Source organism: Moschus berezovskii, chromosome 8 (genome assembly GCF_049115385.1).
Source record: "Moschus berezovskii isolate FMDL1 chromosome 8, NW_MosBer_1.0, whole genome shotgun sequence".
Lineage (NCBI taxonomy): Eukaryota > Metazoa > Chordata > Mammalia > Artiodactyla > Moschidae > Moschus > Moschus berezovskii.
The window spans coordinates 91,003,951-91,028,093 of record NC_142467.1 but is presented as its reverse complement, the minus strand read 5'-3'; the positions used below and the strand labels follow the sequence as shown (position 1 = coordinate 91,028,093).

At 39.5% G+C, this 24,143-nt stretch overlaps 1 pseudogene; it reads left to right on the top strand.

Annotated features, from left to right (window-relative positions):
* LOC129558865 (prolyl 4-hydroxylase subunit alpha-2-like) overlaps positions 1-24,143 on the top strand; it is a 64,388-nt pseudogene that overhangs the window by 26,179 nt on the left and 14,066 nt on the right.

The window sequence follows — 24,143 nt, the reverse complement described above, 5'->3', positions numbered from 1 at the left end:
TGTTTAAGAATTTGTCTTGCAGTGCAGAGGACTGGGTTCAGTCCCTGGTCATGGGATTAAAATCCCACATGCTGCAGAGCTACTGAGTCTAAGCACCACAACTAGAGAGTGTGTGCACTGCAATGAAAAATCTGTGCAGTGCAACAAAAGATCCCCGCATGATGCCGCTAAGACGTCACACATCTAAATAAATAATAAAATAAAACTATTCAAAAAGGAAATAAGCCTTTAGATCAGAAGAAAAAGTTCACCAATTAAATGACAGACTGCCCTGATGTTGGGAAAGATTGAGGGCAGGAGAAGAAGGGGGTGACAGAGGATAAGATGGCTGGATGGTCGACTCAATGGACATAAGTTTGAGCAAACTCAGGAAGATAGTGAAGGATAGGGAAGCCTGGTGTGCTAGAGTCCATGGGGTCACAAAGAGTTGGTCATGACTGAGCGACTGAACAACAGACCACCAGGGAAGTCCCTGCTTAGTTCTTTTTAAATAATATTTGCTTCTCATTATGTTCAAGTTTTTCTTTATATCTTTGTGCTTATTCATAATAATTATAATAACTATCTAAAAGTTCTTGTTTTAGTAGTTTATAATATATTGTTTTTGGGTCCTTTTCTGTTGCTTGATTTTTCCCTGGTTATGGTTTATATTTTCCTGATATCTTCACATTGTTACAGGAAAGAAAGTGGGGCCAGAGAGGATGGTCATGACCCAGCTCTCAGAAAGTGGAGGCATAGTGTTATAAAGTATTTACATTTAGTAAGGAGACATAATAATATATAAAGGCCTTTTACAGTAAGTTAAATATGCATATTGTGAACTCCATAGCCACCATTACAAAATTTTTTTAAAATGACAGCTAATAAACCAATGGTGCAGATAAAATGGATTAAATAGTATCGGGGTCCAGCCCCGATATGACCCAGGGTATCCTCGGGATGAACGGCGTCGGCGTTAGAGAGAGAGAGAGAGAAAGAGAGAGAGACAGGGGCTGATGATTCCTTGGTTTACGCTGGAAACCAATAAAACCCCAGCACGGGGCTTGCTCTGTTTACGTAGGCCGCAGGCGCCCTCTCGAATCACTTGAGGCACCCCACCAGGGCACCCCCTCGAGTGGGTCTTAGAAGCCCAGGCAGATAAGTAAACTCAGAGCGCCCAGCGCTCCAAGGATCTCAACCAGAAAAAGGAGAATAGAGAAAAGGATGGAAAAAGAAAAAGAACGACACGGGGAGACCAAGCTTCAGTGAGCAAGGCCCAAAACTTTATTTTCCAGTGCTGCTTTTATACCCTAAGTTGTGCACATAAAAAAACAGAGAAAGAGAGGTATAGAGTCACGCCAAAATCACGCGGGGTCAGCAGTCTTGACCCTTATCAGGATCAGGGCTCATTTTTGTATGTCTCGTGATATACAAAAGTTTTGGGTGGTTTACCTCATCTTCTGGCCAGGTGGCCTGCTAACAGTTTATGGCCCTCTCTCCTAACAAAGGTTAGTTAGCTAGAAAAAGGCTTATATTCTTTTAAGTTGATTTTCCTAAAGTCAGGTGCTATACACATGACAAGGTTACATTCCTATAAGGTACAGGTGTAGTGAGCTACAAGAAAGGAATTTATTAACTTAAGATCTGATGTGGTTAAATCAAAGGCTACTACTTATATTCTCTATATGTGATTAATATATTTCCAAGGATACAACAGATACAGGAAACTTTGCAGCAAGCATTGATTCAACAATGAAATCTCTTTTAGTACTATTCTAATGATTTTAACTTCTTCAACAGATTTCTGTATTTTAGAATATCAGACTTTCTGTCCTTGCATGGCTGGGAGGCTATAAACAGTCACACTCATAGTTGTAAGAGCCCAGACAAACTTGTCATGCAAGTTAGAATGCTATCAGAGGGGCTTGGATTGGAACACTCCTATTAAGCCGAGGAGAACTTTTAAACTACAGCTCTGAATTAATGTTTTCAGAGAAAGGTGATTGGGGGGAAGCCCCTGTAAGTATTAGAGGACTTGGTAAGAGGCGTAAGATAGTAAAGCAGTCAGATTCCGGTTTTCTTTGGGGTAGATGCTCAGGTAAGTTCAGGGAGTTCCTCGAGCCCTGATTAGCCTTTGCCCGTCAGGCCTCTTCCCCAATTGACCTTTGCCATGGGTAGGATTTCCCTCGCTGGCTCCCGGCAAAATAGGATGGCCATCAAGTGTGGGTTCTTGGTTCAGCTCAGGAAAGAATTCAAGGGTGAGCATAGTAAAGTGAAAGGTTTATTCAGGGATATATACACTCCATAAACAGAGTGTGGGCCATCTCAGAAGGTGAGAAAGGCACCAGGGTATGGGGTTGTCAGTTTTTATAGGGGTAGGTAGGTCGTTTCTTTGGCTAATGAATGGGAGGAATATTCCAGCTATTTGGGGCATTTTCTTCTTTTATTTTAGTTTTTATTTTATTTTTCAATTTAATTAATTAATTAATTTTAATTGGAGGCTAATTACTTTACAATATTGTAGTGGGTTTTGCCATACATTGACATGAATCAGCCATGAGTGTCCATGTGTTCCCCATCCTGAACACCCCTCTCATCTTCCTCCCCATCCCATCCCTCAGGGTCATCCCAGTGCACCACCCCTGAGCACCCTGTCTCATGCATCAAACCTGGACTGGCAATCTCTTTCACATTTGATAATATACATGTTTCAATGCTATCCTCTCAAATCATCCCACCCTTGCCCTTTCCCAGAGTCCAAAAGACTGTTCTTTATATCTGTGTCTCTTTTGTTGTCTCACATATAGGGTCATTGTTACCATCTTTCTAAATTCCATATATATGCATTAGTATACTGTATTGGTGTTTTTCTTTCTGACTTACTTCACTCTGTATAATAGGCTCCAGTTTCATCCACCTCATTAGAACTATTCAAATGCATTCTTTTTGATGGCTGAGCAATATTCCATTGTGTATATGTACCACAGCTTTCTTATCCATTCGTCTGCCGATGGACATCTAGGTTGCTTCCATGTCCTGGCTATTGTAAGCAGTGCTGCGATGAACATTGGGGTACACGTGTTTCTTTCAATTCAGGTTTCCTCGGTGTGTATGCCTAGCAGTGGTATTGCTAGGTCATTTGGCAGTTCTACTTGCAGTTTTTTAAGGAATCTCCACACTGTTCTCCATAGTGGTTGTACTAGTTTGCATTCCCGCCAACAGTGTAAGAGGCTTCCCTTTTCTCCACACCCTTTTCAGCATTCATTGTTGGTAGACTTTTTGATAGCAGCCATTCTGGCTGATGTGAGATGGTACCTCACTGTGGTTTTGATTTGCATTTCTCTGATAATGAGTGATGTTGAGCATCTTTTCTTGTGTTTGTTAGCCATCCGTATGTCTTCTTTGGAGAAATGTCTGTTTAGTTCTTTGGCCCATTTTTTGATTGGGTCATTTATTTTTCTGGAATTGAGCTGCAGGAGCTGCTTGTATATTTTGGAGATTAATCCTTTGTCAGTTGCTTCATTTGCTATTATTTTCTCCCATTCTGAAGGTTGTCTTTTCACCTTGAGTATAGTTTCCTTTGTTGTGCAAAAGCTTTTAAGTTTAATTAGGTCCCATTTGTTTATTTTTGCTTTTATTTCCAATATTCTGGGAGGTGGGTCATAGAGGATCAAGCTGTGATTTATGTCAGTGTTTTGCCTATGTTTTCCTCTAGGAGTTTTATAGTTTCTGGTCTTAGGTTTAGATCTTTAATCCATTTGAGTTTATTTTTGTGTATGTTGTTAGAAAGTATTCTAGATTCACTCTTTTACAAGTGGTTGACCAGAACCACTTGTTAAAGAGATTGTCTTTTCTCCATTGTATATTCTTGCCTCCTTTGTCAAAGATAAGGTGTCCATAGGTGCGTGGATTTATCTCTGGGCTTTCTATTTTGTTCCATTGATCTATAGTTCTGTCTTTGTTCCTGTTCCATACTGTCTTGATGACTGTAGCTTTGTAGTATATCCTGAAGTCAGGCAGGTTGATTCCTCCAGTTCCATTCTTCTTTCTCAAGATTGCTTTGGCTATTCGAGGTTTTTTGTATTTCCATACACATTGTGAAATTATTCATTCTAGTTCTCTAAAAAATACCATTTGTAGCTTGATAGAGATTGCATTGAATCTATAGATTGCTTTGGATAGTATACTCATTTTCACTATATTGATTCTTCTGATCCATGAACATGGTATATTTCTCCATCTATTTGTGTCATCTTTGATTTCTTTATCAGTGTTTTATAGTTTTCTTTATATAGGTCTTTTGTTTCTTTAGGTAGATATATTCCTAAGTGTTTTATTCTTTTCATTGCAATGGTGAATGGAATTGTTTCCTCAATTTCTCTTTCTGTTTTCTCATTGTTAGTGTATAGGAATGCAAGGGATTTCTGTGTGTTAATTTTATATCCTGCAGCTTTACTATTTTCATTGATTAGCTCTAGTAATTTTCTGGTGGAATCTTTAGGGTTTTCTGTGTAGAGGATCATGTCATCTGCAAACAGTGAGAGTTTTACCTCTTCTTTTCCAATCTGGATTCCTTTTATTTCTTTTTTTCTCTGATTGCTGTGGCTAAAACTTCCAAAACTATGTTGAATATTAGTGGTGAGAGTGGGCACCCTTGTCTTGTTCCTGACTTTAGAGGAAATGCTTTCAATTTTTCACTATTGAGGATAATGCTTGCTGTGGGTTTGTCATATATGGCTTTTATAATGTTGAGGTATGTTCCTTCTTTGCCTGCTTTCTGGAGGGTTTTTATCATAAATGGATGTTGAATTTTGTCAAAGGCTTTCTCTGCATCTCTTGAGGTAATCATATGGTTTTTATCTTTCTGTTTATTAATATGATGTATCACATTGATTGATTTGTGGATATTAAAGAATCCTTGCATTCCTGGGATAAAGCCCACTTGGTCATGATGTATGGTGTTTTTAATAAGTTGTTGGATTCTGTTTGCTCGAATTTTGTTAAGAATTTTTGCATCTATGTTCATCAGTGATATTGGCCTGTAGTTTTCTTTTTTTGTGGCAAGGGATGGGCATTTTCAGGATTTGGACCACCACCCACTTTTTGACTTTTATAGTTGGCCTTGGAACTGTCATGGTGCCTATGGATATGTCATTTAGCCTGCTGATGTGTTATTATAATGAACTGTGTACTGAAGCTCAAGATCTAGTGGATGTGGACTTGGACCTTTTTGGCTCTAATCAGTTTATGCCATGTTCTCGGGCTGCATTATTCATTTAAAGGTTGTGCCTGGTCCACTTCCTGTCTGAACAGGTCTGGTAGTTTTTACTGAGTGCCAGGGTTATGAATTTTACCTTGCATTTTGTGATATTCTTTATAGAGTGTTTTTATTCTAGCAAACATTTAAATACAGATTAGTTTTATCCCTTTGAAGCTTGCTTTTAATTTTTGTTAAGGTGAATCTAGAGTGGTTTGTATTCTGTGGATTAACTCCTCCTGCAAGACCCATTTTGGGTGGGATTTCTAGTGAGTGCTCTGTATATTCAGCATCAGTTCAGTTCAGTTCAGTTGCTCAGTCGTGTCCGACTCTCCGCGACCCCATGAATCACAGCACGCCAGGCCTCCCTGTCCATCACCGACTCCCGGAGTTCACTCAAACTCATGTCCATCGAGTCGATGATGCCATCCAACCATCTCATTTTCTGTCGTCCCCGTCTCCTTCCACCCCCAATCCCTCCTAGCATCAGAGTCTTTTCCAGTGAGTCAACTCGTCGCATGAGGTGGCCAAAGTATTGGAGTTTCAGCTTTAGCATCAGTCCTTCCAAAGGACACCCAGGATTGATCTCCTTTAGAATGGACTGGTTGGATCTCCTTGCAGTCCAAGGGACTCTCAAGAGTCTTCTCCAGCACCACAGTTCAAAAGCATCAATTCTTCGGCGATCAGCTTTCTTCACAGTCCAACTCTCACATCCATACATGACCATGGGAAAAACCATAGCCTTGACTAGGTGGACCTTTGTTGGCAAAGTAATGTCTCTGCTTTTTACTATGCTATCTAGGTTGGTCATAACTTTCCTTCCAAGGAGTAAGCGTCTTTTAATTTCCTGGCTGCAATCAGCATCTGCAGTGATTTTGGAGCCCCCCAAAAATAAAGTCTGACACTGTTTCCACTGTTCCCCATCTATTTCCCATGAAGTGATGGGACCAGATGCCATGATCTTCGTTTTCTGAATGTTGAGCTTCAAGCCAACTTTTTCACTCTCCTCTTTCACTTTCATCAAGAGGCTTTTGAGTTCCTCTTCACTTTCTGCCATAAGGATAGTGTCATCTGCATATCTGAGGTTATTGATATTTCTCCCGGCAATCTTGATTCCAGATTGTGCTTCTTCCATCCCAGTGTTCCTCATGATGTACTCTGCATATAAGTTAAATAAGCAGGGTGACAATATACAACCTTGACGTACTCCTTTTCTTATTTGGAACCAGTCTGTTGTTCCATGTCCAGTTCTAACTGTTGCTTCCTGACCTGCATACAGGTTTCTCAAGAGGCAGCTCAGGTGCTCTGGTATTCCCATTTCTTTCAGAATTTTCCACAGTTTATTGTGATCCACACAGTCAAAGGCTTTGGCATAGTCAATATTCAGCATAGTTTCCCCATTTTGATAGTGGGAAGTCAAATGATTTCCTGCCTTGTATAAATGATGAGAATTCTTTAGATCTAAAATTCTTGATTGTTATTTTTCCTCTACAGTATTTCTTTGTCTAGGTTTTTGGATTTTTGCCTAATGCAAGTATAGAATAGTGTTACAGCCAAAGAATAGAGGAGACCCATTTTTAGATTTCAGGACATTATGTGTATGTTTTTCCCTCTTCTTTGATACTCTGTTCTGCAGTTTCTTACCACCTTGTCATCCCCAACAGTGATGTTTAAAATTTGTCTCCAGGCAGAAATATGGGGCTATCATAGGGTTCTCATTGTCTCTTTTACTGTTCTTAAGGATTGGTCCTGCTCTGCTCTGCTTTTTGCCCAATTTGATTTATTTTGTCCAGTTTTCTAGCTGCTTATGGTGAGCGAGAACAGTCTTGTAGCATTTAATATTTGTGGGCAGAAGCAGAAGTCAGAATATTATTATTTTGATTTTCTAAGTCTAGTAAAATGAGTTATTATGAGTTTCTTTAAAGATATCTTTCTGAAAACATTTATTTTCCTGTTCCTAATAGAATTTATTCATTTTTTAGCCCTATTTCAAGCATGCTAAAAATTGAAGGACTTTTTCCTCAGAACTTTTGTTGTTTAGTGTCCAGTGTAACTAATGGATAGACTGATACCAGTCTGATTCTCCCTTCTTTGTAGAATACCTATTTTTTTTTCCTCTCTTGCAAGGTCTTATCTTTATTCTTGGGCTAAGATTTCACAATGGTACTTTGGGAGATTTTTGTTTTTTAGTTTCATTTTTTCAGATTGACACTTGGTGAGTACATTCAATACAAGAGATTGTGTTTTTCTTTAGTTCTGAAAAATTATATTTCTCATAATTTCTTCTGTTTCCTCTCTTCTTTCTTTCTGGAGCTTACGTTACTTAGATGAGGGATCTCCTGCATTGATCCTGTTTTTCTCATATTTTTCATTTCTTTGCCTGTTTTTTATACTTCTAGAACTGGCAGTTTTACTTTGAATTTAATTTTTGACAGTCATTTTGAACTTCTAAAATCTTTTTTATTTTATGATTGTTGTTCTTTTTACAAAATGTTTTGCATTTGTGTTTTGGATGTATTGTCTATCAACTTACATATCTCTTAAGTGTTATTTATCAGTTTTAAGGAAATTTTTATCTGTTCCCATTATTATGTGCTTATCCAGGAACCCTTTTTCTCCATTTTTGTATTATCATGGATTCTGATGTTGGAGGGTTTCATTATATACTTGGTGAATTTTTAAAAATCATTTGTTCATATCAGAGAGGGTTGGTATCAGAGAGGTTAAGTTGAAGGAGAAAACTTAAAACCTCTGAAAATACTGAAAATGTAAGCAGAATGTTTATATTGGTAGAATTTGGGTTAGCTGTTGGGGAGGGTGCTGGTTATCCCCTCTTTTCATGGGGATACTCAATTCCGTATAGAAGAACACTCTGACTTTTTAAAACAACTTTGTTTAGGAGCTATTTGCATGCCATAAAATTCATTCATTTTAAGTGTACAGTTAAATGGCTTTTGGAAAATTTAGCAGAGCTTACCTCTAGTATCTTCCTTCTCTTAACGAGTATAGCCTCCAAGTCAGTTTACATTAATTGCTATCCAATGCCTTCAAATAATTGTTTTATTGATTCTGTTCATATTTTATATTTGTTTTTTGTGGGAAAGTTACTTCACTGTAAGCTGCTTTATCATGGCCAAAACCAGAAGTCCCAAATCTATTGAACTTTTAATTCAATTTTTATGTATTTCGGTTTGGATAGTGTTTGTCACCTTCTTGCAGTTTTATCGTATTTCAAGTCCCTATTCCATTTCATCAGATATATTAAATATATTCTTTCATATTACATGTCATATAATTCTGAATTTTAAAAAATTTTTGGATTGTTTCTGCTTTTTTTTTTTCCTCCTGAGAGCTATTAATATTTGCTTTCCTTGGACTTCTTTTTGCGGAAATTATTCTTTGAAATATGCTTGAAAATGAGTTCCTCTAGAAACAATTTTCATTCGCATTAATAAGCTACCTTGCAGCACTACCAATGATTTATTAATCTTATCTGTTGTTTTCAATTCCAGGAGTTATTTTAGAGCATTTCTGTGGCTCAGTGGTAAAGAATTTGCCTACCAATGCAGGAAGTGTGTGTTCGATCCCTGGGTCAGGAAGATCCCCTGGAGAAGGAAACAGCAACTCACTCCAGTATTCTTGCCTGGGAAATCTCATGGACAGAGGAGCCTGACGGGCTACATCCAGGAGGTCACAAAGAGTCGAATATGACTTAGCAACTGAGCACTGCGTGTGCAGTAAAACTGTTCATGATGAAAGTGTTCTGTATCTGCACTATCCAACATGGTAGTTATTAGCCATATCTGGCTACTGAGCCTTTGAAATGTGATTTAATTAGTATGATTGAGGGACTGAATTTTAAATTTTATTTAATTTAAATAAATTTACACTTTAATAGCCACATGTAGCCAGTAGTTACTGTGTTGGAGGATAGCTTTAGAAAGTCATTGCCCCAGCACCCGCATTCCCACTATTCAATTTTGTATAAAGTATTGAGGTCTGATAGTATGCTCTGGTCTGTTCTTTGTTGTTGTTTAGTCACTAAGTCATGTCTGATTCTTTCGCAGCCCCATGGACTGTCACCCACCAGGCTTCTCTGTCCATGGAATTTCCCAGGCAAGAATGCTGGAGTGAGTTGCCATTTCCTTCTCCAGGGGATCTTCCTGGCAGGAATCGAACCCACAAGTTGCAGTCTGTTCTTTACTGGATCATTTCCTTTTATCAGTAATTTCATGTGATCTTTTTTTCTTTCTCCTTTAACTTTCTGCCTCTCTGGTGTGTGGAAGTGTTTACTTCCAGGCTTACATCATTGCACAGGTTTTTCCCTACAGAGGAGGATATGATTGGGGCTGCTAAGGCCCTGCTGCTTCTTCAGCGCACATACAAACTGGATCTGAAGGCTCTTTCCAGGGGAGTCCTGCCAGGTAAGCAACATGCATGGGTTCCCTTTGTGAACATTCGCTTTAGGGCTGCTTTCCTTGTCTTTAGAACTTGCAATTTTTTTCCTATAGAACTTGAGAAATACAGAGGAAGAAACTACTTTTTGCCTTTTAGCCACCTCATGTGGCTGTGAGGTGTTCTGAGAACTCTGGACCTTTCATGGGAATTTAGGAGATAAAAACCAACACTTCATGTTCTAGGAAACTGGGATCTGATTTTAGGAAGTAGAAGAGAAATTGAACAGTTATACCTGGGTGGATTTGGTATAATAGGCAGATGACTTTCAAAACTTTCTAAGAAATGGCATATTTCCTACCATCTCAGTAAACAAAGATGTAACAATCATCAGTGATTGCAGCCCTCCAACATGAGCCAGTGAGACCTGAGGAAACTCAGGATTTGAAAATATAGGATACTGGCCTTAGATAAGTAAGGTGCATATCAAAAGAATGATTTCAGTGAGCCCAGACTCCTGCATCTTCCCATACATAGAAAAGTGCTAAATTCCTTGAAATACCTATTTTTCCTTTAATTAACAGTAATTTTTTTTGACATGCATGTTACCTGCCCTGTTGCAAAACTGCTATATAACCTGGCTCCCCTTCCTCTCCTCCTTGGAGCAGTTCTGTTGGGATTACTTGAAGTGCTGCTTCCCCGGCTTTAAGTCCTAAAAATTTGAATAAAATATAACTCTCAACTTCTAGATTGTGAATATTTTTTAAAGTCCACACCTGCTTAATGAAATAATAGCTTTTGTTGGTGTCTCATTCTTATATTATCTTGAATTAGAACCTGCCTAGAAAACTAGGAGCACGGGAAGATGGCGGAGGAATAGGACGGGGCGGCCACTTTCTCCCCCACAAAATCAATAAAAGAACATTTGAACGCTGAGTAAATCCCACAAAAAAACTTCTGAATACCGGCAGAGGACATCAGGCACTCAGAAAAGCAGCCCATAGTCCACAAAAGGAGGTAGGAAATAGATAAAAAGATAAAAAGAGAGACAAAAGAGGGAGGGACGGAGCTCCATCCCGGGAAGGGAGGCTTAAAAAAAAAAAAAAAAAAAGTTTCCAAACACCTGGAAACACTGGCGAGTGGAACCTCAGAGGGCCGCATAACTGGGAGACAAAGGACATAAATAATTAAAACTCCCTAAGTGCCCAGAGGAAACACTCAGCGGAGAAGGGGCGCAGACGCCCGCGTCCCCCACTAGCAGGCGGGGGCTGGGCAGGGAGGCGCCGGCAGCGGCGCTTAGAGGGAGAACCAGCGGCGCTTAGAGGGAGAATGGCTGTGCGCTTAGAGGGAGAACTGGCGGCGGCGCTTAGAGGGAGAACCGGGCTTGAACGCCCCAGGGCAAACGGAGGGCTCGAACTTAAGATACCAGAGCAAAGGTTGCAGCTGAAGGGCAAGAGGGCTGGGAAAAGCCCCAAGCCAGGACTCTGCCAGCCCCGCCCACAGAACGGGGCACTGAGTGGAGCAACCCGGCAGCGGGTGGCCCTTCCCCCAGCCCCCGCCAACGCGGGTGGGTAGGGCAGCCAGCACCTGGGCGGGGGCAGCCGCGGCCCCAGAGAGGCTTCCCGTGCCAAGCTGCAGGCAGGCTTCCTTGCTGGCCAGGACTTCTTGGGTTCGGGCCGGTCGATATCCTCCTGAGAAAGTGCGCCGGTTGTACTCCCAGAAAACCGAGCGGCAGGAACTGGGAAGGCGATAAGTCGCAGCGACCGCGCTTGCCAAACGCCTGCTCGCCTGAGCTGCTAGGACCGGGGAAGGCACAAAACGCAGGCCCAGCCAAGTCTGCGCCTTTGTCGAGTACCCGAGGACCTGAACCTGAGCCGCTCAGACCTGGGAAGTGCATGCAACCCAGCACCAGCCGCGGACAGCTCACAGCAGAGCAAACTAAAGCCTAAGCAGCATAAACAGGGAAAGCACACACGCCTCGAGCGAGAGCATTCCCGGTGTAGCCAAGACACTGCGAGCACTCCCCACAGACGCCAGAGATATTTGTTAGCTGTTACTCCCTCCCCATAGCAGGACTGAATAGGTGAGCTGGGGGAAAAAAAAAAGTGTCCACCACCGCATCCTGGTGTCAGGATGGGAATTAGACACTGAGGAGACCAGAAAACAGAAGAGCTTTTTCAACAGAAGGAACTGCCTTGGAAGTAACAGAGGGAGAAGCCTTGAGCCTACTGCAAGAATAAGACTGAAAACCAGAGGCAGAGGCTTAAGGCCAAATCCTGAGAACACCAGAGATCTCCTGTTCCAGAGAACATTAATTGATAGGTACTCATCAAATGCCTCCATACATACACTGAAACCAGGCACCACCCAAGGGTCAACAAGTTTCAGTGAAAGACGTACTACGCAAGCTATCCAGCAACGCAGGAGAATAGCACTGAGCTTCAACATACTGGCTGCCCAAAGCCACCCCAAACCCACTGACATCTCAAACTCATTACTGGACACTTCATTGCACTCCAGAGAGAACAAATCCAGCTCCACCCACCAGAACATCGACTCAAGCTTCCCTAACCAGGGAACCTTGACAAGTCACCCATCCAACCCCACACACAATGAGGTAACTACATAATAAAGAGAACTCCACAAACTGCCAGAAGACGGAAAGTCCACCCCGAACACAGCAATATAAGCAAGATGAAGAGGCAGAGAAATACCCAACAAGTAAAGGAACAGGATAAATGCCCACCAACACAAACAAAAGAGGAAGATATAGGGAACCTACCCGATAAAGAATTTCGAATTTTAATTGTGAAAATGATTCAAAATCTGGAAAGCAAAATGGAGTTACAGATAAATAACCTGGAGAAAAGGATTGAGAAGATGGAAGAAATGTTCAATAAGGAATTAGAGGAAATAAAAAAGAGTCAATATATAACGAATAATACAATAGATGAGATCAGAAACACTCTCGAGGGCACAAACAGTAGAATAACAGAGGCAGAAGACAGGATAAGCGAGCTAGAAGATAGAATTGTAGAAATAAATGAAACAGAGACGGAAAAAGGGGAAAGAATTTAAAAAAATGAGGACAATATTAGAGGCATATGGGACAATATTAAATGCCCCAACATTCGAATCATAGGAGTCCCAGAAGAAGAAGACAGAAAGACCATGAGAGAATACTTGAGGGGATAATAGTTGAAAATTTCCCTAAAATGGGGAAGGAAATAATCACCCAAGTCCAAGAAACACAGAGAGTCCCTAACAGGATAAACCCAAGGCAAAATACCCCAAGGCACATATTAATCAAATTAACAAAGATCAAACACAAAGAAAAAATATTAAAAGCAGCAAGGGAAAAACAACAAATAACACACAAGGGGATTCCCATAGGATAACAGCTGATCTTTAAGCAGAAACTCTACAGGCCAGGAGGGAATGGCAAGACATACTTAGAGTGATGAAAGAAAATAACCTACAGCCCAGATTACTGTACCCAGCAAGGATCTCATTCAAATATGAAGGAGAAATCAAAAGCTTTACAGACAAGCAAAAGCTGAGAGAATTCAGCATCACCAAACCAGCTCTCCAACAAATACTAAAGGATCTTTTCTAGACTGGAAACACAGAAAGGGTATATAAACTTGAACCCAAAACAATAAAAAAAATGGCTATGGGATCATACTTATCAATAATCACCTTAAATGTAAATGGGTTGAATGCCCCAACCAAAAGACAAAGGCTGGCTGAATGGATACAAAAACAAGACCCCCATATATGTTGTCTACAAGAGACCCACCTCAAAATGAGGGACACATACAGACTGAAAGTGAAGGGCTGGAGAAAGATATTCCACATAAATAGAAACCAAAAGAAAGCAGGAGTAGTAATACTCATATCAGATAAAATAGACTTTAAAACAAAGGCTGTGAAAAGAGACAAAGAAGGAAACTACATAATGATCAAAGGATCAATCCAAGAAGAAGATATAACAATTATAAATATTTATGCACCCAACATAGGAGCACCGCAATATGTAAGACAATTACTAACAAGTATGAAAGGGGACGGAGAAGGCAATGGCAAGCCACTCCAGTACTCTTGCCTGGAAAATCCCATGGATGGAGGACCCTGGTAGGCTGCAGTCCATGGGGTCGCTAGGGGTCAGACACGACTGAGCGACTTCACTTTCACTTTTCACTTTCACACATTGGAGAAGGAAATGGCAACCCACTCCAGTGTTCTTGCCTGGAGAATCCAAGGGACGGGGGAGCCTGGTGGGCTTCCATCTATGGGGTCACACAGAGTCGGACACGACTGAACTGACTTAGCAGCAGTAGCAGCAGCATGAAAGGGGAAATTAACAATAACACAATAATAGTGGGAGACTTTAATACCCCACTTACATCTATGGATAGATCAACTAAACAGAAAATTAACAAGGAAACACAAACTTTAAATGATACAATAGACCAGTTAGACCTAATAGATATCTATAGGACATTTCACCCCAAAACAATGAATTTCACCTTTTTCTCAAGTGCACACGGAACCTTTTCCAGGATAGATCACATCCTGGGCCATAAATCTAGCCTTGGCAAATTCAAAAAAATTGAAATCATTCCAAGCATCTTTTCTGACCACAATGCAGTAGGATTAGATCTCAATTACAGGAGAAAAACTATTAAAAATGCCAACATATGGAGGCTGAACAACACACTGCTGAATAATGAACAAATCATAGAAGAAATCAAAAGAGAAATCAAAATATGCATAGAAATGAATGAAAATGAAAACACAACAACCCAAAACCTCTGGGACACTGTAAAAGCAGTGCTAAGGGGGAAGTTCATAGCAATACAGGCACACCTCAAGAAACAAGAAAAAAGTCAACTAAATCACCTAACTCTACATCTAAAGCAACTAGAAAAGGAAGAAATGAAGAACCCCAGGGTTAGCAGAAGGAAAGAAATCGTAAAAATTAGGGCAGAGATAAATGCAAAAGAAACAAAAGAGACCATAGCAAAAATCAACAAAGCCAAAAGCTGGTTCTTTGAGAAGGTAAACAAAATTGACAAACCACTAGCCAGACTCATCAAGAAACAAAGGGAGAAGAACCAAATCAATAAAATTAGAAATGAAAATGGAGAGATCACAACTGACAACACAGAAATACAAAGGATTATTAGAGAATATTATCAGCAATTATATGGCAATAAAATGAATAACCTGGAAGAAATGGACAAATTCCTAGAAAGGTACACCTTGCCAAAACTACCAGGAAGAAATAGAAAATCTGAACAGACCCATCACAAGCATGGAAATAGAGCAAGTAATCGGAAAGCTTCCAGCAAACAAAAGCCCAGGTCCAGACGGCTTCACAGCTGAATTCTACCAAAAATTTAGAGAAGAGCTAACACCTATTCTACTCAAACTCTTCCAGAAAATTGCTGAGGAAGGGAAACTTCCAAACTCATTCTATGAGGCCACCATCACCCTAATCCCAAAACCTGGTAAAGACCCCACAAAAAAAGAAAACTACAGGCCAATATCACTGATGAACATAGATGCAAAAATCCTTAACAAAATTTTAGCAATCAGAATCCAACAACACATTAAGAAGATCATACATCATGACCAAGTGGGCTTTATCCCAGGAATGCAAGGATTCTTCAATATCCACAAATCAATCAACGTAATACACCACATTAACAAACTGAAAAATAAAAATCATATGATTGTCTCAATAGATGCAGAGAAAGCCTTTGACAAAATTCAACATCCATGTATGATAAAAGCTCTCCAGAAACTGGGAATAGAAGGGACATACCTCAACATAATAAAAGCCATAAACGACAAACCCACAGCAAACATTATCCTCAATGGTGAAAAACTGAAAGCATTTCCCCTAAAGTCAGGAACAAGACAAGGGTGCCCACTCTCACCACTACTATTCAACATAGTTCTGGAAGTTTTGGCCACAGCAATCAGAGCAGAAAAAGACATAAAAGGAATACAAATTGGAAAAGAAGAAGTAAAACTTTCACTGTTTGATGATGACATGATCCTCTACACAGAAAACCCTAGAGACCCTACCAGAAAACTACTAGAGCTAATCAGTGATTACAATAAAGTTGCAGGATATAAAATCAACACACACAAATCCCGTGCATTCCTATACACTAATAATGAGAAAATAGAGAAATTAAGGAAACTATTCCATTCACTGTTGCAACGAAAAGAATTAAATACTTAGGAATATATCTACCTAAGGAAACAAAAGACTTGTACTTAGAAAACTATAAAACACTAGTGAAAGTAATCAAAGAGGACACTAATAGATGGAGAAATATACCGTGTTTGTGGATTGGAAGAATAAATATTGTGAAAATGAGTATACTACCCAAAGTAATTTATACATTCAATGCAATCCCTATCAAGCTACCAACGATATTTTTCACAGAACTAGAACAAATAATCTCACAATTTGTATGGAAATACAAAAAACCGCGAATAGCCAAAGCAATCTTGAAGAAGAAGAAGAATGGAACTGGGGGAATTAACCTGCCAGACTTCAGGCTCTACTACAAAGCCACAGTCATCAAGACAGTATGGTACTAGCATAAAGACAGAAATATAGATCAATGGAACAAAATAGAAAGCCCAGAGATAAATCCACAGACCTATGGACACCTTATCTTCGACAAAGGAGGCAAGAATATAAAATGGAGAAAAGACAGTCTCTTTAACAAGTGGTGCTGGGAAAACTGGTCAGCCACTTGTAAAAAGAATGAAACTAGAACACTTCCTAACACCATACACCAAAATAAACTCAAAATGGATTAGAGAGCTAAATGTAAGACCAGAAACTATAAAACTCCTAGAGGAGAATGTCGGCAAAACACTCTCTGACATAAATCACAGCAGGATCCTCCATGACCCACCTCCCAGAATATTGGAAATAAAAGCAAAAATAAACAAATGGGACCTAATTAAAATCAAAAGCTTCTGCACAGCAAAGGAAACTATAAGCAAGGTGAAAAGACAGCCTTCAGAATGGGAGAAAATAATAGCAAATGAAGCAACTGATAAAGGATTAATCTCCAAAATATACAAGCAGCTCCTGCAGCTCAATTCCAGAAAACTAAGTGGCCCAATCAAAAAATGGGCCAAAGAACTAAACAGACATTTCTCCAAAGAAGACATAAAGATGACTAACAAACACATGAAAAAATGCTCAACATCCCTCATAATCAGAGAGATGCAAATCAAAACCACAATGAGATACCATTTCACACCAGTCAGAATGGCTGCTATCCAAAAGTCTACCTGCAATAAATGCTGGAGAGGGTGTGGAGAGAAGGGAAGCCTCTTACACTGTTGGTGGGAATGCAAACTAGTACAGCCACTATGGAGAACAGTGTGGAGATTCCTCAAAAAACTGGAAATAGAACTGCCATATGATCCAGCAATCGCACTCCTGGGCATACACACCGAGGAAACCAGAATAGAAAGAGACACGTGTACTCCAATGTTCATTGCAGCACTGTTTATAATAGCCAGGACATGGAAGCAACCTAGATGTCCATCTGCAGATGAATGGGTAAGAAAGCTTTGGTACATATACACAATGGAGTATTTTTCAGCCATCAAAAAGAATGCATTTGAATCAGTTTTAATGAGGTGGATGAAATTGGAGCCAACTATACAGAGTGAAGTAAGCCAGAAAGAAAAACATCAATACAGTATACTAACGCATATATATGGAATTTAGAAAGATGGTAACCTGAACCCTGTATCAGTTCAGTTCAGTTCAGTTCAGTCGCTCAGTCGTGTCCGACTCTCCGCGGCCCCATGAATCACAGCACGCCAGGCCTCCCTATCCATCACCAACTCCCGGAGTTCACTCAAACTCATGTCCACAGAGTCGGTGATGCCAACCAGCCATCTCATTCTCTGTCGTCCCCTTCTCCTCCCGCCCCCAACCTTTCCCAGCATCAGAGTCTTTTCCAGTGAATCAACTCGTCGCATGAGGTGGCCAAAGTATTGCAGTTTCAGCTTTAGCATCAGTCCCTCCAATGAACATCCAGGATTGATCTCCTCTAGAATGGACTGGTTGGATCTCCTTGCAGTATAAGGGACTCTCAAGAGTCTTCTCCAGCACCACAGTTCAAAAGCATTGATTCTTCGGCGATCAGCCTTCTTCACAGTTGAACTCTCACATCCATACATGACCACGGGAAAAACCATTGCTTTGACTAGACGGACCTTGGTTGGCAAAGTAATGTCTCTGCTTTTTAATATACTATCAAGGTTGGTCATAACTTTCCTTCCAGGGAGCAAGCGTCTTTTAATTTCATGGCTGCAATCAGCATCTGCAGTGATTTTGGAGCCCAAAAAAATAAAGTCTGACACTGTTTCCACTGTTTTTCCATCTATTTCCCATGAAGTGATGGGACCAGATGCCATGATCTTTGTTTTCTGAATGTTGAGCTTCAAGCCAACCTTTTCACTCTCCTCTTTCACTTTCATCAAGAGGCTTTTGAGTTCCTCTTCACTTTCTGCCATAAGGGTGGTGTCATCTGCATATCTGAGGTTATTGATATTTCTCCCGGCAATCTTGATTCCAGCTTGTGCTTCTTCCAGCCCAGCGTTCCTCATGATGTACTCTGCATATAAGTTAAATAAGCAAGGTGACAATATACAACCTTGACGTACACCTTTTCCTATTTGGAACCAGTCTGTTGTTCCATGTCCAGTTCTAACTGTTGCTTCCTGACCTGCATACTGTATACAAGACTGCAAAAGAGATATAGGCATATAGAAAAGTCTTTGCGACTCTGTGGGAGAGGGTGAAGGTGGAATGATTGGGGAGAACGGCATTGTAGCATGTATATTATCATAAGTGACCAGTCCAGGTTCGACGCATGATACAGGATGCTTGGGGCTGGTGCACAGGGATGACATGGAGGGAGGATATGGGGAAGAGGGAGGTGGGAGGGGGGTTCTAGAAAGGGAACACATGTACACCCGGGGCGGATTCATGTCAATGTATGGCAAAACCAACCAATATATTAATGTAAGGTAATTTGCCTCCAATAAAATAAATTAAAAAAAAAATAGAGAACTCTAAAAAAAAAAAAAAAGAACCTGCCTAGATCTCCTGATTAATGCTTATTCTCCCCATACTGCCTTATGTTTTTATTTTTATTTTTTCCCAGATGTTCAAGCAGATTTTATTTATTTATTTATTTTTTTGGTAATTAATTTATTTTTTATTGGAGGCAAATTATTTTACAATATTATATTGGTTGGTTTTGCCGTACATTGACATGAATTCGCTCTGGGTTTACATAAGTTCCCCCTCCTGAACCCCCCTCCCACCTCCCTCCTCCCTTTATCCTCCCTCTGGGTCATCCCCGCCTGCCAGCCCCGAGATCCTATAACATGCATCGACCCTGAACTAGTGATTCATTTCACATATGACAACATACGTGTTTCAGTGCCATTCTCCCAAATCATCCCACCCTCACCCTGTCCCACAGAGTCCCAAAGAATGTTCTATACATCTGTGTCTCTTTTGCTGTCTCATATACAGGGTTATCATTACCATCTTTCTAAATTCCATATATATACGTTAGTATACTGTATTGGTGTTTTTCTTTCTGGCTTACTTCACTCTGTATAATAGGCTCCAGTTTCATCCACCTCATTAGAACTGATTCAAATGTATTCTTTTTAATGGCTGAATAATACTCCATTGTGTATATGTACCAAAGCTTTCTTACCCATTCATCTGCAGATGGACATCTAGGTTGCTTCCATGTCCTGGCTATTATAAACAGTGCTGCAATGAACATTGGAGGACATGTGTCTCTTTCAATTCTGGTTTCCTCGGTGTGTATGCCCAGGAGTGCGATTGCTGGATCATATGGCAGTTCTATTTCCAGTTTTTTGAGGAATCTCCACACTGTTCTCCATAGTGGCTGTACTAGTTTGCATTCCCACCAACAGTGTAAGAGAGTTCCTTTCTCTCCACATCCTCTCCAGCATTTATTGCAGGTAGACTTTTGGATAGCAGCCATTCTGACTGGTGTGAAATGGTATCTCATTGTGGTTTTGATTTGCATCTCTCTGATTATGAGGGATGTTGAGCATTTTTTCATGTGTTTGTTAGCCATCTTTATGTCTTCTTTGGAGAAATGTCTGTTTAGTTCTTTGGCCCATTTTTTGATTGGGTCATTTATTTTTCTGGAATTGAGCTGCAGGAGCTGCTTGTATATTTTGGAGATTAATTCTTTGTCAGTTGTTTCATTTGCTATTATTTTCTCCCATTCTGAAGGCTGTCTTTTCACCTTGCTTATAGTTTCCTTTGCTGTGCAGAAGCTTTTGATTTTAATTAGGTCCCATTTGTTTATTTTTGCTTTTATTTCCAATATTCTGGGAGGTGGGTCATAGAGGATCCTGCTGTGATTTATGTCGGAGAGTGTTTTGCCTACATTCTCCTCTAGGAGTTTTATAGTTTGTGGTCTTACATTTACCTCTCTAATCCATTTTGAGTTTATTTTGGTGTATGGTGTTAGGAAATGTTCTAATTTCATTCTTTTTACAAATGGCTGACCAGTTTTCCCAGCACCACTTGTTAAAGAGACTGTCTTTTCTCCATTTTATATTCTTGCCTCCTTTGTCAAAGATGAGGTGTCCATAGGTGCGTGGATTTATCTCTGGTCTTTCTATTTTGTTCCATTGATCTATATTTCTGTCTTTATGCCAGTACCATACTGTCTTGATGACTGTGGCTTTGTAGTAGAGCCTGAAGTCCGGCAGGTTAATTCCCCCAGTTCCATTTTTCTTCCTCAAGATTGCTTTGGCTATTTGCGTTTTTTTGTATTTCCATACAAATTGTGAGATTATTTATTCTAGTCCTGTGACAAATATCGTTGGTAGCTTGATAGGGATTGCATTGAATGTATAAATTACTTTGGGTAGTATACTCATTTTCACAATATTTATTCTTCCAATCCACAAACACGGTATATTTCTCCATCTATTAGTGTCCTCTTTGATTACTTTCACTAGTGTTTTATAGTTTTCTAAGTACAAGTCTTTTGTTTCCTTAGGTAGATATATTCCTAAGTATTTAATTCTTTTCGTTGCAACAGTGAATGGAATAGTTTCCTTAATTTCTCTATTTTCTCATTATTAGTGTATAGGAATGCACGGGATTTGTGTGTGTTGATTTTATATCCTGCAACTTTATTGTAATCACTGATTAGCTCTAGTAGTTTTCTGGTAGGGTCTCTAGGGTTTTCTGTGTAGAGGATCATGTCATCATCAAACAGTGAAAGTTTTACTTCTTCTTTTCCAATTTGTATTCCTTTTATGTCTTTTTCTGCTCTGATTGCTGTGGCCAAAACTTCCAGAACTATGTTGAATAGTAGTGGTGAGAGTGGGCACCCTTGTCTTGTTCCTGACTTTAGGGGAAATGCTTTCAGTTTTTCACCATTGAGGATAATGTTTGCTGTGGGTTTGTCGTTTATGGCTTTTATTATGTTGAGGTATGTCCCTTCTATTCCCAGTTTCTGGAGAGCTTTTATCATACATGGATGTTGAATTTTGTCAAAGGCTTTCTCTGCATCTATTGAGACAATCATATGATTTTTATTTTTCAGTTTGTTAATGTGGTGTATTACGTTGATTGATTTGTGGATATTGAAGAATCCTTGCATTCCTGGGATAAAGCCCACTTGGTCATGATGTATGATCTTCTTAATGTGTTGTTGGATTCTGATTGCTAAAATTTTGTTAAGGATTTTTGCATCTATGTTCATCAGTGATATTGGCCTGTAGTTTTCTTTTTTTGTGGGGTCTTTACCAGGTTTTGGGATTAGGGTGATGGTGGCCTCATAGAATGAGTTTGGAAGTTTCCCTTCCTCAGCAATTTTCTGGAAGAGTTTGAGTAGAATAGGTGTTAGCTCTTCTCTAAATTTTTGGTAGAATTCAGCTGTGAAGCCGTCTGGACCTGGGCTTTTGTTTGCTGGAAGCTTTCCGATTACTTGCTCTATTTCCATGCTTGTGATGGGTCTGTTCAGATTTTCTATTTCTTCCTGGTTCAGTTTTGGAAAGTTGTACTTTTCTAGGAATTTGTCCATTTCTTCCAGGTTATTCATTTTATTGCCATATAATTGCTGATAATATTCTCTAATAATCCTTTGTATTTCTGTGTTGTCAGTTGTGATCTCTCCATTTTCATTTCTAGTTTTATTGATTTGGTTCTTCTCCCTTTGTTTCTTGATGAGTCTGGCTAGTGGTTTGTCAATTTTGTTTACCTTCTCAAAGAACCAGCTTTTGGCTTTGTTGATTTTTGCTATGGTCTCTTTTGTTTCTTTTGCATTTATCTCTGCCCTAATTTTTACAATTTCTTTCCTTCTCCTGACCCTGGGGTTCTTCATTTCTTCCTTTTCTAGTTGCTTTAGATGTAGAGTTAGGTGATTTAGTTGACTTTTTTCTTGTTTCTTGAGGTGTGCCTGTATTGCTATGAACTTCCCCGTTAGCACTGCTTTTACAGTGTCCCAGAGGTTTTGGGTTGTTGTGTTTTCATTTTCATTCATTTCTATGCATATTTTGATTTCTCTTTTGATTTCTTCTATGATGGACAGGGAGGCCTGGCGTGCTGTAATTCATGGGGTCGCGGAGAGTCGGACACGACTAAACGACTGAACTGAACTGAACTGATGATTTGTTCATTATTCAGCAGCGTGTTGTTCAGCCTCCATATGTTGGCATTTTTAATAGTTTTTCTCCCGTAATTGAGATCTAATCTTACTGCATTGTGGTCAGAAAAGATGCATGGAATGATTTCAACTTTTTTGAATTTACCAAGGCTAGATTTATGGCCCAGGATGTGATCTATCCTGGAAAAGGTTCCGTGTGCGCTTGAGAAAAAGGTGAAATTCATTGTTTTGGGGTGAAATGTCCTATAGATATATACTAGGTCTAACTGGTCTATTGTATCATTTAAAGTTTGTGTTTCCTTGTTAATTTTCTGTTTAGTTGATCTATCCATAGATGTAAGTGGGGTATTAAAATCTCCCACTATTATTGCATTATTGTTAATTTCCCCTTTCATACTTGTTAGTAATTGTCTTACATATTGCAGTGCTCCTATGTTGGGTGCATAAATATTTATAATTGTTATATCTTCATCTTGGATTGATCCTTTGATCATTATGTATTTTCCTTCTTTGTCTCTTTTCACAGCCTTTGTTTTAAAGTCTATTTTATCTGATATGAGTATTGCTACTCCTGCTTTCTTTTGGTCTCTATTTGCATGAAATATCTTTTTCCAGCCCTTCACTTTCAGTCTGTGTGTGTCCCTCGTTTTGAGGTGGGTCTCTTGCAGAAAACATATATGGGGGTCTTGTTTTTGTATCCATTCAGCCAGCCATTGTCTTTTGGTTGGGGCATTCAACCCATTTACATTTAAGGTGATTATTGATAAGTATGATCCCGTAGCCATTTTCTTTATTGCTTTGGGTTCGAGTTTATACACCCTTTCTGTGTTTCCTTTCTAGAAAAGATCCTTTAGCATTTGTTGGAGAGCTGGTTTGGTGATGCTGAATTCTCTCAGCTTTTGCTCGTCTGTAAAGCTTTTGATTTCTCCTTCATATTTGAATGAGATCCTTGCTGGGTACAGTAGTCTGGGCTGTAGGTTATTTTCTTTCATCACTCTAAGTATGTCTTGCCATTCCTTCCTGGCCTGAAGAGTTTCTGTTGAAAGATCAGCTGTTATCCTTATGGGAATCCCCTTGTGTGTTATTTGCTGCTTTTCCCTTGCTGCTTTTAATATTTGTTCTTTGTGTTTGATCTTTGTTAATTTGATTAATATGTGTCTTGGAGTATTTTGCCTTGAGTTTATCCTGTTAGGGACTCTCTGGGTTTCTTGGACTTGGGTGATTATTTCTTTCCCTATTTTAGGGAAGTTTTCAACTATTATCTCCTCAAGTATTCTTTCATGGTCTTTCTTTTTGTCTTCTTCTTCTGGGATTCCTATGATTCGAATGTTGGAGCGTTTAACATTGTCCCAGACGTCTCTAATATTGTTCTCATTTCTTTTAATTTGTTTTTCTTTTTTCCTCTCTGTTTCATTTATTTCTACAATTCTATCTTCTAGCTCGCTTATCCTGTCTTCTGCCTCTGTTATTCTACTGTTTGTTCCCTCCAGAGTGTTTCTGATCTCATCTATTGCATTATTCATTGTATATTGACTCTTTTTTATTTCCTCTAAGTCCTTATTAAACCTTTCTTCCATCCTCTCAATCCTTTTCTCCAGGTTATTTATCTGTAACTCCATTTTGCTTTCAAGATTTTGAATCATTTTCACCACCAAAATTCGAAATTCTTTATCAGGTAGATTCCCTATATCTTCCTCTTTTGTTTGTGTTGGTGGGCATTTATCTTGTTCCTTTACTTGCTGGGTATTTCTCTGCCTCTTCATCTTGCTTATATTGCT